The 9,020-nt window shown below is 48.2% G+C and overlaps 1 pseudogene; it reads right to left on the reverse strand.

Annotated features, from left to right (window-relative positions):
* Window positions 1-5,329: 5,329 nt before the first annotated feature.
* The window catches only part of LOC104405475, a 65,703-nt pseudogene continuing 62,012 nt past the window's right edge, over window positions 5,330-9,020 (reverse strand).

Consider the following 9,020-nt stretch of genomic DNA (forward strand, 5'->3'; position numbering starts at 1 on the left):
GAGCAGATCTCAAAAGGATCCCAGTGGTCCCTTCTTTTGTTCTTGAAATTAAAATGTTAATTCAACTAATGCAGTAAAGCACAGGAGCAATTGCTGCTCTATTTCATGGCCATCTCCCAGCAGGTTTCCCACCCATTATATACTAGGATTCACTTGCCAACTCTACTCCCACTATGAGGGGAGTTACACCTGAGGTGTGGGATGCACCCTCCTCATTTGCCAGCGCAGAGCTTGGTCTGGCAGGGCACAGCTGCCAGCAGCCCTCGACTCATGGGTGCCCAAGGAACATGGCCAAAGGACCTCAAACCATGGTCACCACTTAAACCCACCAGCAGTTTGTCCAATGGGCAGCATATCCCCATCCCTGGTCCCATTCAGGCTGCAAAACTCACCTTGAGCACCATCCACAAACAGAAACATCCTTCAGCATCAACTCCCCCATGCTGAATGATCTACCTTTGAAACTTAAAACCAACCTCCTTACATTTAGGCAGCCCAAGTGGCTTTTATAACCTTTCCAACTGCCCTGCTCCAGTCCCTCTCTCCTGCTGTCCTTACAGCAAACCAGATCCGCCTCTAGAAAAATGATCTGCTGGTCATTTTCCTCCTCCAGAGGTTTTCCTCCTCCAGAGCCCTTTGTCAGCCAGATTGGTGCTTCCACGCGGTAGTATGGGCCTCATGGCTGTGGGAAACACCCTGGAACACTGCCCTGGGAGAGCACAAATTGCATAAAGTGGAGGGTTTATGGAACTAACTACAGGGACCAAATGGGTTTTGCTATTGGCCATGCCCACCTTTACTGTGGTGCATAAAGGTGCAGGTAGATGCTCGCTGTTGCACTCCAGAAGAGCTCTCAAGCAGCCATGGTGGGATGCTGGGGAAGCAGCAAATGGCTTAACACTACAGATAACCGCATCTTCTCCCTATAGATTTGATATTGCCAACTTCTATGGGAGCCCAGACTTCACTTGGGCTAAGCATGGGTCTCCCATACTCAGCAAGCACTGTGGGAGCACCAGGCATGATGCTTCCAGCCAGGCACGCACCACCATTGCTGTGAGTTTCCTAAAATCTTTAGGAAAATACAATGAAGAAAAAAAAATGTGTAAAGAAGGAGCTGCATGTCACCACTCTGAGATGTCGCAAGTGTGCCCAGGCTTGGAGACCACACCAGGAATGGAGATCACCGACTCCATTCCCCATTCCTCCAAGTGAGGCTTGAGGCAGAAAAGCTGGATAATAACTTCAATATCTGTGGCCTTGCTTTCTCATTGCTGTTTCTGCATGGTGTTTGTAGCTTATTTGTTTAAAGAAACCATAAAGCTTTGATCTGAGCAGCGGTGCAAGTATTTTGGTGCTACCCCATAAGCTGAGCTGGGCTCAGAGCAGCTTCTCCTTGTAATGAATGCCCTCAGCCTGCTGCCAAAGAACAAGATTGTATTTAGGAGAGTGCTAATGCCCCGACCCAGTGTCCCACAGCCTCAGCTCCTGCCTGCAGAGTTCACGGCAGGTTTTCCTTCTGCAGTAATCTGCAGAGCAGATTTCCATAATACGTGGACAACATATTGTATCATTCACAGGATTGTCTGTTCATAAGCACAATTTGAGGGATGGAATAACATGGAATTACTGGGGGCATCTTTGCCCATGCAGAGCATGTGTGTCTCAATGAAATAAAGTGCAGGTGGGTCTGCTTCTGGGTTTCTAGGCTGGATTCCTTTTATTATTATCTTGCCTTTTAATGAAAATAAACCCCAAATGAACATATTTCTGTAAACTCTAAAGCTGCTCCCACCAGTAAAGGGGGGATCATTGGACACAGCAGTGGCACCAGGGTGGGAGATGGGGAAAAGAGCAATAGTTTACCATCATCTGCTTTCTGGGCAGCTGTACCAGGAAGGTTTTGAGCATACCCAATAAAAGCCTGACATTTCACAGACTCACAGACTGGTTTGGGCTGGAAATGACTTTACAGCTCATCCAGTTCCAACCCCCTGCCACAGGCAGGGACACCTTCCACTAGACCAGGTTGCTCCAAGCCCCTGTGTCCAGCCTGGCCCATCAGTGTCCCATCAATGCTGGAAACAAGACCCAGGAGCTCCTGGCACCTCCAGCCCTGCTGCAGCAGTCGATGTCTCTTGGCTTGCAATGGGAGGGAATGAAGACAAAGAGGAGGAAAGGAAGGAACTGGTGAGCTCCCACCCCTGGGAACACTCAGCCCCAGAAACCCAAGGCTTCTTCTGAAATCTTTACCCTGGATTAATTGCCTCCCTTCATCACAGCGAGCTGCAAGCGCAGCTCATGTTCTATCTGCTGGGACGGGTCCCCTCCCGCGGGGCCGGAGCCTTTGCCAACTCCTGGCTCAGTTCTCAGCTGACAAAATGAGCAAGATGCCCTTCCCTCAATTAATTCAGCTATCTCCTTCCTATCCCCTCAAGGCACAACAGCAGCTCTGACTTCATGAATGATTTAGGAGCAGAGCCAGATGAAGACAAAGCTGATGGATGGCAATTCTCTGTTCGCAAGACGTTTTCCAGCTGAAGATTTTTAGAAACAAATATATTTATCCTCACCCAAAACCAAAACTCAGGCCCTGTCCCAAATGAGTCACTCTGTGAGCCAGGGCACAACGGCAGCAAGGCTGGACAGAGGTGCAGCACGTTAAGGAGGGATGCAGTCTGGACCATGGCTTTAACCTCACACACGGGAGACTGAGATGAGATCTTAGGCAGAACTTCTTCCCTGTGAGGGTGCTGAGGCCCTGGCACAGGGTGCCCAGAGGAGCTGTGGCTGCCCCATCCCTGGCAGTGTTCAAGGCCAGGTTGGACACAGGGGCTTGGAGCAACCTGCTCTAGTGGAAGGTGTCCCTGTCTGTGGCAGGGGGCTGGAGCTGGGTGAGCTTTAAGGTCCCTTCCAACACAAACCAGTCTGGGATTCTGAGATTCTGTGACGAAGGGAGTGTAAGGACACGGGGAGGATCAGGAAGAAGGATGGAGTGAGCACAGAGGACACAGGAGAAGGATGGAGGTAACATGAGGACACAGGGAAGATCAGGATGAAGGATGGAGGCAATATGAGGACACAGGGAGAATCAGGCAAAGACCTCGTACAGCACCAAAGTGTTATTTCGACTGAACCAAATGGCCCATGGAGAAGCACTGTGTAATGGCGACAGCAGCAATCTGTGTCCCAAGGCGGGCTGGGAGGTGAAATAATGCCAATGCCACAGCCCAGAGAAACCACGTAGTTTTTTTTAGGGCTGCCACGGGATTTCTAAGGGAAGGCACTGTTAGGGCTCTACAGAGCATTTCCCATACTGCATTTCACAGCTGACATTGAGGAACAGCAGCCCCAGGGCTCCTGTAGCACTGGGGCCACCTCTCCCAAGACAGGACTGGCTGCTACCAGAGCTCATCACAGATGAGCAAGGTATTGGGGTCAACACAGGTGATTTAAGGCTGCTTCATCTATCAGGGATGTGGATGCAGGATGGAGTTGTCTGGCCCAGAAATGAAGAATAGGTACAGAAGAGCTGGCATCCATTGAGGGGAGGATGGTGGGTTATGGTGGATACCAAACATGCTGGCCCAGAAGTCCAGCTGCGCACACATGCAACTGATGCTCCAGAGTTAACAGACTCCCACAGAAAGCTCATGTCTTGCCTAAGCTGCCACTGACCTCAGTTAACCTGACCCACAGGAGGCTGGTGATGAAGAGGCAGCGAGATAGCTGTAGATCCTTCTCATGCAACAAAGAAGAGCCATCCCAGTTCAGCTGAGTGCTCACCAGCACCCATGAATGAGGCTGTGAAGGACGAAGCACATGGAGAGTCATAGCTCGGAAGCAGCACTAGCAGCCCAGAAGATCAGATCTCACCACAACCACGGCCTGGCTCAGCCCAGCCATGGCACACAGAGGCCTGGGCACAGGGTTTCATTAGCCCAGCTAGAACATGTGGCACACCAAGCTCGGCTTCCAGCTGTGTCCTGCTTGGACACCAGCCAAGCCCTCTCCATCACCCATGGACATACAGATGCCCTCCCCTTCCACCAACATGCTATTAAGAAAAAAAGTAGATATTTAGCAACATCTGTGCTTTTGATCTCCTTAAAATCCCTTTAGCATCCTCTCTTACACAAGTCAGCAGTGATACACCAAAGGTGCTCGAAGGAAAATGATTTTATTTTCTTTCTTCTTTAGAAACACTTTTTACACATTAAGAAATTAGGTTCTTTAAAAAAAAAGAAATAGAATCACAATCTCAGGAACACTCACCACCTACAGTGCCACTGGGAATTGCAGGCTTGTGGACCACACCGTGAAGGTGGGAGCACTGGGAACACCTCTGATCTCTGCTCCTGGAGCTCAACAGGAAAACAAGAACATTTGAGCATGACCACAGTTCCTTCCCCCAACCTCTGGGTCTCCTTCTGCAGCTGGATTGAGTTTTCACTGACATCAGATTACCCAAACCAGCAGCAATTGTTGACCTGCCTGGGTATAGTGAAGGAAGCCACCCGCTGATAGCCAAGCCTGCTGGCTACCCACAGCACATCCTCACCATCAGCAGGACACTGGACACACACAGCCAGAACCTAACAGGGCTTTGAAGAGTCATATACACTGCTTAGAGCTGCTGGGGAAGGACATAAAACTACTTGGAAAATATTCATTGCCAAGCCCATGAAACTAGAAGATATTTGGAGAGATACCAGAAGTTGCAGACGACATTAATAGGGGTGCTGCTACTTACAGCATGCCCAAGGGGATGGGACAGGGTCTTTATAGGAATTGGCACCAGTGTTTAAAATGTATAATCTGTTATTGTCTGCACAATGATACTTCCAGCAGGGCTCAGGCTTTTAGATCCAGATCCATCTGCAGTCTCACCCACACAGATCCAACAACTTGTGGTGTTGAAGTCCCCTTGGCACTTATCTTTATGGATGTAGAATGTTTTGCTGCCAAGCTGGTGCCAGCACATGCCGGGCTCTCCTTGCACCAGGGCACAGAAGTCAAATGAATGTTCCCCCTCCACACCCAGCTCCAAGCGCTCTCTGCTGTGGAGACCACAGCCACTGCCTCCCACATTGCGCTGCCAGTTAGGATAAACTGCCAGCATACACCATTTGTGATGCATCTTGAGATAGAAAGTAATATAAATCCAAGAAACCCTAAAAACAAGACAGAAGGGTTAAATAAAGGTTTTACCCTCCTCCATATCAAACATCAGAAAAGTCTAGGTGAATAGATTCCAAATCAATGTTAGCCTAGAAATGGAGACCAAAGCTCAGCAGCCAGCCAGACAAGAGAACAGCAAGCCCCAGCCTCAGCACCCAGAGATGTCCCTTGCTTTGTTCTTCTGCTGGTATCTCACATCCAATGGATTGAATCCCCTCTCTCTGGACTGAAAGAGCACTCAGTGAGGAGTCCTGGCTGCATAATGGGCTGCAGTGAAAGTCTGGGAGCCGCCGCTCCGCTCCTGTACTTGCACCAGCTCCTGGAAGCGGTCATAGTTGATCTGGGTGCTCCTCTTGCCACTGATCTTGATCTGGAAGGAAAAACAGCACATTGCTGAGCCAAAGAGCAACGAGAAACACCAAACACCGCATGTGTGCTAAGACAAGCTGAGTGAATGTTAAACTGGTTTCCCAGATGTAGTTGTTTTCAACTTTCTAGCAACCACAATGTCCAGGGTAAAGCCATCCAGAAGCTAGTGCAGGGTAATTGCTTTGATAGGAAAAAAACAGAAATTCAGGTGCACAAATACGCAGAACTTACTGTTTCTCAGCCACATTCATCCACAGGGTTTGAAAACACACACAGATACAGAGCAGCTGTTTTTCTTTCAGCATTAGTTGTTTAGTGCTGTCTACCAGCAGATAATCTCCAAGAACAGTTGATTGTTGGGTGCTTTACTGGATCTTTCAAAGTCCCACCACTACCTACCACCACTACAGCCCCGCTTTGGAGGAGGAACACTTCCACAGTGCATCCCAAAGCCTTCCCAAGTCTGTCCGCACTTGCCAAGTGTCACTTATACCTGAAAGACCTTGGTTTGGGGAAGAGCCCTGAAGGAAATATATAAATTTGAGATGATGCCCAGGTACTCCTTGATGAAGCGACCCTTCCAAGGTCAACTGAAGCCTGCCCCCTGCCCCATCGCTGGCAGTGTTCAAGGCCAGGCTGGACGTATCTAGGAGCAACCTGCTTTAGTGGAAGGTGTCCCTGCCCATGGCAGGTGGTTGGAACTGGATGAGCTTTAAGGTCCCTTCCAACTCAAACCACTCTGTGATTCTCTGACTCCAGGGAAAAATAATACAGGAGCAACACCAGAGCTGTGTGCTGTGGAGACTGGGAAGGATTTGGGTGATTCTTGAATGGAGAAAACAGGCTGTTTTGGGGAATGGGGAGAAGATAACGAGGAGAAGAGGTTTAATGATGTGAATCCTCTTTCCATGTGAGAATTTTAGGAATTGCTTATTTTGATGAGCTGAAGCTGCATTTGTGTAGCAGCCTTGCTCTGCTCATTTAGCAACAGCCTTGACTGAATCCTCAATTAGGATTTATCCTAGCTAAAAGCTTCTTACGTATTTCATCCTGAAAAAGAAAAGTTAAAAAGAGGGAAAACAGACCAACTCCCTGTTTGGGTTTATTTTTCAAAATCCTGATGGCTCTGCATTTAAAATGGCACCTGACTTTCTGCCCAAGAGCTAAAAGCTTTTTGGGTTGGAAAAACTGCTGACACCTGCAGAATTTTGCAATCAAACATCGCTAACGCTGATCTATCACTGTCCACGTCATTCCAGCAGGAGTTGTGCTCCGCAAGGAGCAAAGATAGGAGACCAGAGGGTCAGAACAGCAGGAGCAAGTCTCACTGGAAATAAACTTTCCCAACAGTCATTTGCCATACATGAAGGTGGAGGCCATGGGTCACCAAGGAGACGTGTCCTTCCCCATGTGTGCAGCTACAAGCAACACCAGAAGAGGCAACACATCACCTGTAAAGCAGGAGGTCCCAAACAGGATCCAGGCTCAGGAGACCTGAACTTCCCTCCCAGTGCATGAGAAGGTGCTGGGTGACAAGTTCACACCATGTGTAAGAGTCCCTGATCCCCCCCAACCTGCTTCATTAACACCCAACAAATTCTCACACAAATTAAGGGCAACCCCCTCACCCAACCCACAGGATCCAGCAAAGCCTTTAACACACATGGCACATGGGAGAGTTGCTTGGCACACAAGCTGTTGAGCTTTTTGCCACAATGGGTATGGAGTGCTCCTGCCACATCAGATGGGTCCCTAGATAGCCCTGAGGCCAACCAAGAGAAACCTACCACAGGGCCAAAGAAGCCACCCAGGCTAGGGCACCAAAGGGAGGGTTTAAGCTCTGTCATTTTAACTCCACCTGAATGTGCATCCCCTGAACACAGCTATCACAGCTGGGAGATGCTGGCTTCAGATGAAGGTGACGATACCATTCCCACCAGATGAACCCAACAAAAGCTGTCTGGGATTAATTACAAAAGCAGATTAAATAATATTAAATATTTGTAGTGCTGGAATAGCAAAGCTATAAAACACGAAAAAATGGGAGCAATCCTTTAAGTGTGTCAAGGAAAGCAATTACTTCTGCTGAGGAATAAAAAAACAGACAACCAAGGGGTGGGGAAGAACAGCCTCAATTGCCCACAATATTTACAGGTTGCATTTTAACAGTCTTGTGATTATTCCACAGATAACAAAAGATTTAAGACCCAAACGAGTTTCATCCATATAAGAGGCAAGCCAGTGTTAAACATCGGTGCTATTTCAAACTAATGCAGGCAAGGGTTTTATTGAATTTTTCACTACCTGGTTAAGTCTTTTAAGGTGATAAATACATCGACAGAAGACAAAAGGCTGAAACCCTTTGGGTTTTTTTTTAAGCTGGCTTCATAAAAAGAACCAGAAGAAAGCTTCTTCAGCTGGCTCTGAAGCCAGGCTGTGCTGTCTGGAAAGACAATCTCACCCTCCACAAGCTTTGCTGGAGCAGTGAGATGAAGTGGGAGCCAGCACACACCTTCCCGTTGGAGCTTGTGCTCCCAGAATCCCCACACTCTGGTCCCCATGAAGCTGACTTCAAAACCAAAACACTACCACACTCCATTTAAATTCTTATCTAAGAAGAAAACTTGTCTTTGGAGAAGCAGTCAGAATATCATCAGCCTATTGTTCAGTGACTTTCCTTTAAACACTCCTTTACTGAGCTTAGATATACTCTTTTGCTGTTAAGGGAAAGCATTGTCCTGGGAGCTGGAGGCTGGCTTTGCGCACAAGTCTGTTATTTACTTTTAATTCCATGCTTAGTGGAAGGTGTCCCTGCCCATGGCAGGGGTTTAGAACTGGATGAGCTTTAAGGTCCCTTCCAACTGGAGCAAGTTGAGAGGAGGGCCACGAGGATGATAAGAGGACTGGAGCACCTCCCATATGAAGACAGGCTGAGAAAGTTGGGGCTGTTCAGCCTGGAGAAGACAAGGCTGCCTGGAGACCTCAGAGCAGCCTTCCAATATCTGAAGGGGGCCTACAAGGATGCTGGGGAGGGACTCTTCATTAGGGACTCTAGTGGTAGGACAAGGGGTAATGGCTTTAAACTTAAACAGGGGAACTTTAGGTTAGATATAAGGAAGAAGTTCTTCACAGTGAGGGTGGTGAGGCACTGGAATAGGTTGCCCAAGGAAGTTGTGAATGCTCCAACCCTGGAGGTGTTCAAGGCCAGGCTGGACAGAACCTTGGGTGACATAGTTTAGTGTGTGGTGTCCCTGCTCATGGCAGGGGGGTTGGAACTAGATGATCTTAAGGTCCTTTCCAACCCTAACTATTCTATGATTCTATGATGACACTTTGGAAAACATCTGTAGTAGAAATGGTCCTCTCTTCGGAACCCCTGGCAGCAGCTGGAACAACTCATCAGCTTCAAAACACATTAATGTGCAGTGACATATGTGAATGTATAAATACAAAAATTAATCCAGCTTGGC

The sequence above is a fragment of the Nestor notabilis genome, unplaced genomic scaffold (genome assembly GCF_000696875.1).
Source record: "Nestor notabilis isolate BGI_N333 unplaced genomic scaffold, ASM69687v1 scaffold3385, whole genome shotgun sequence".
Taxonomy (NCBI): domain Eukaryota; kingdom Metazoa; phylum Chordata; class Aves; order Psittaciformes; family Psittacidae; genus Nestor; species Nestor notabilis.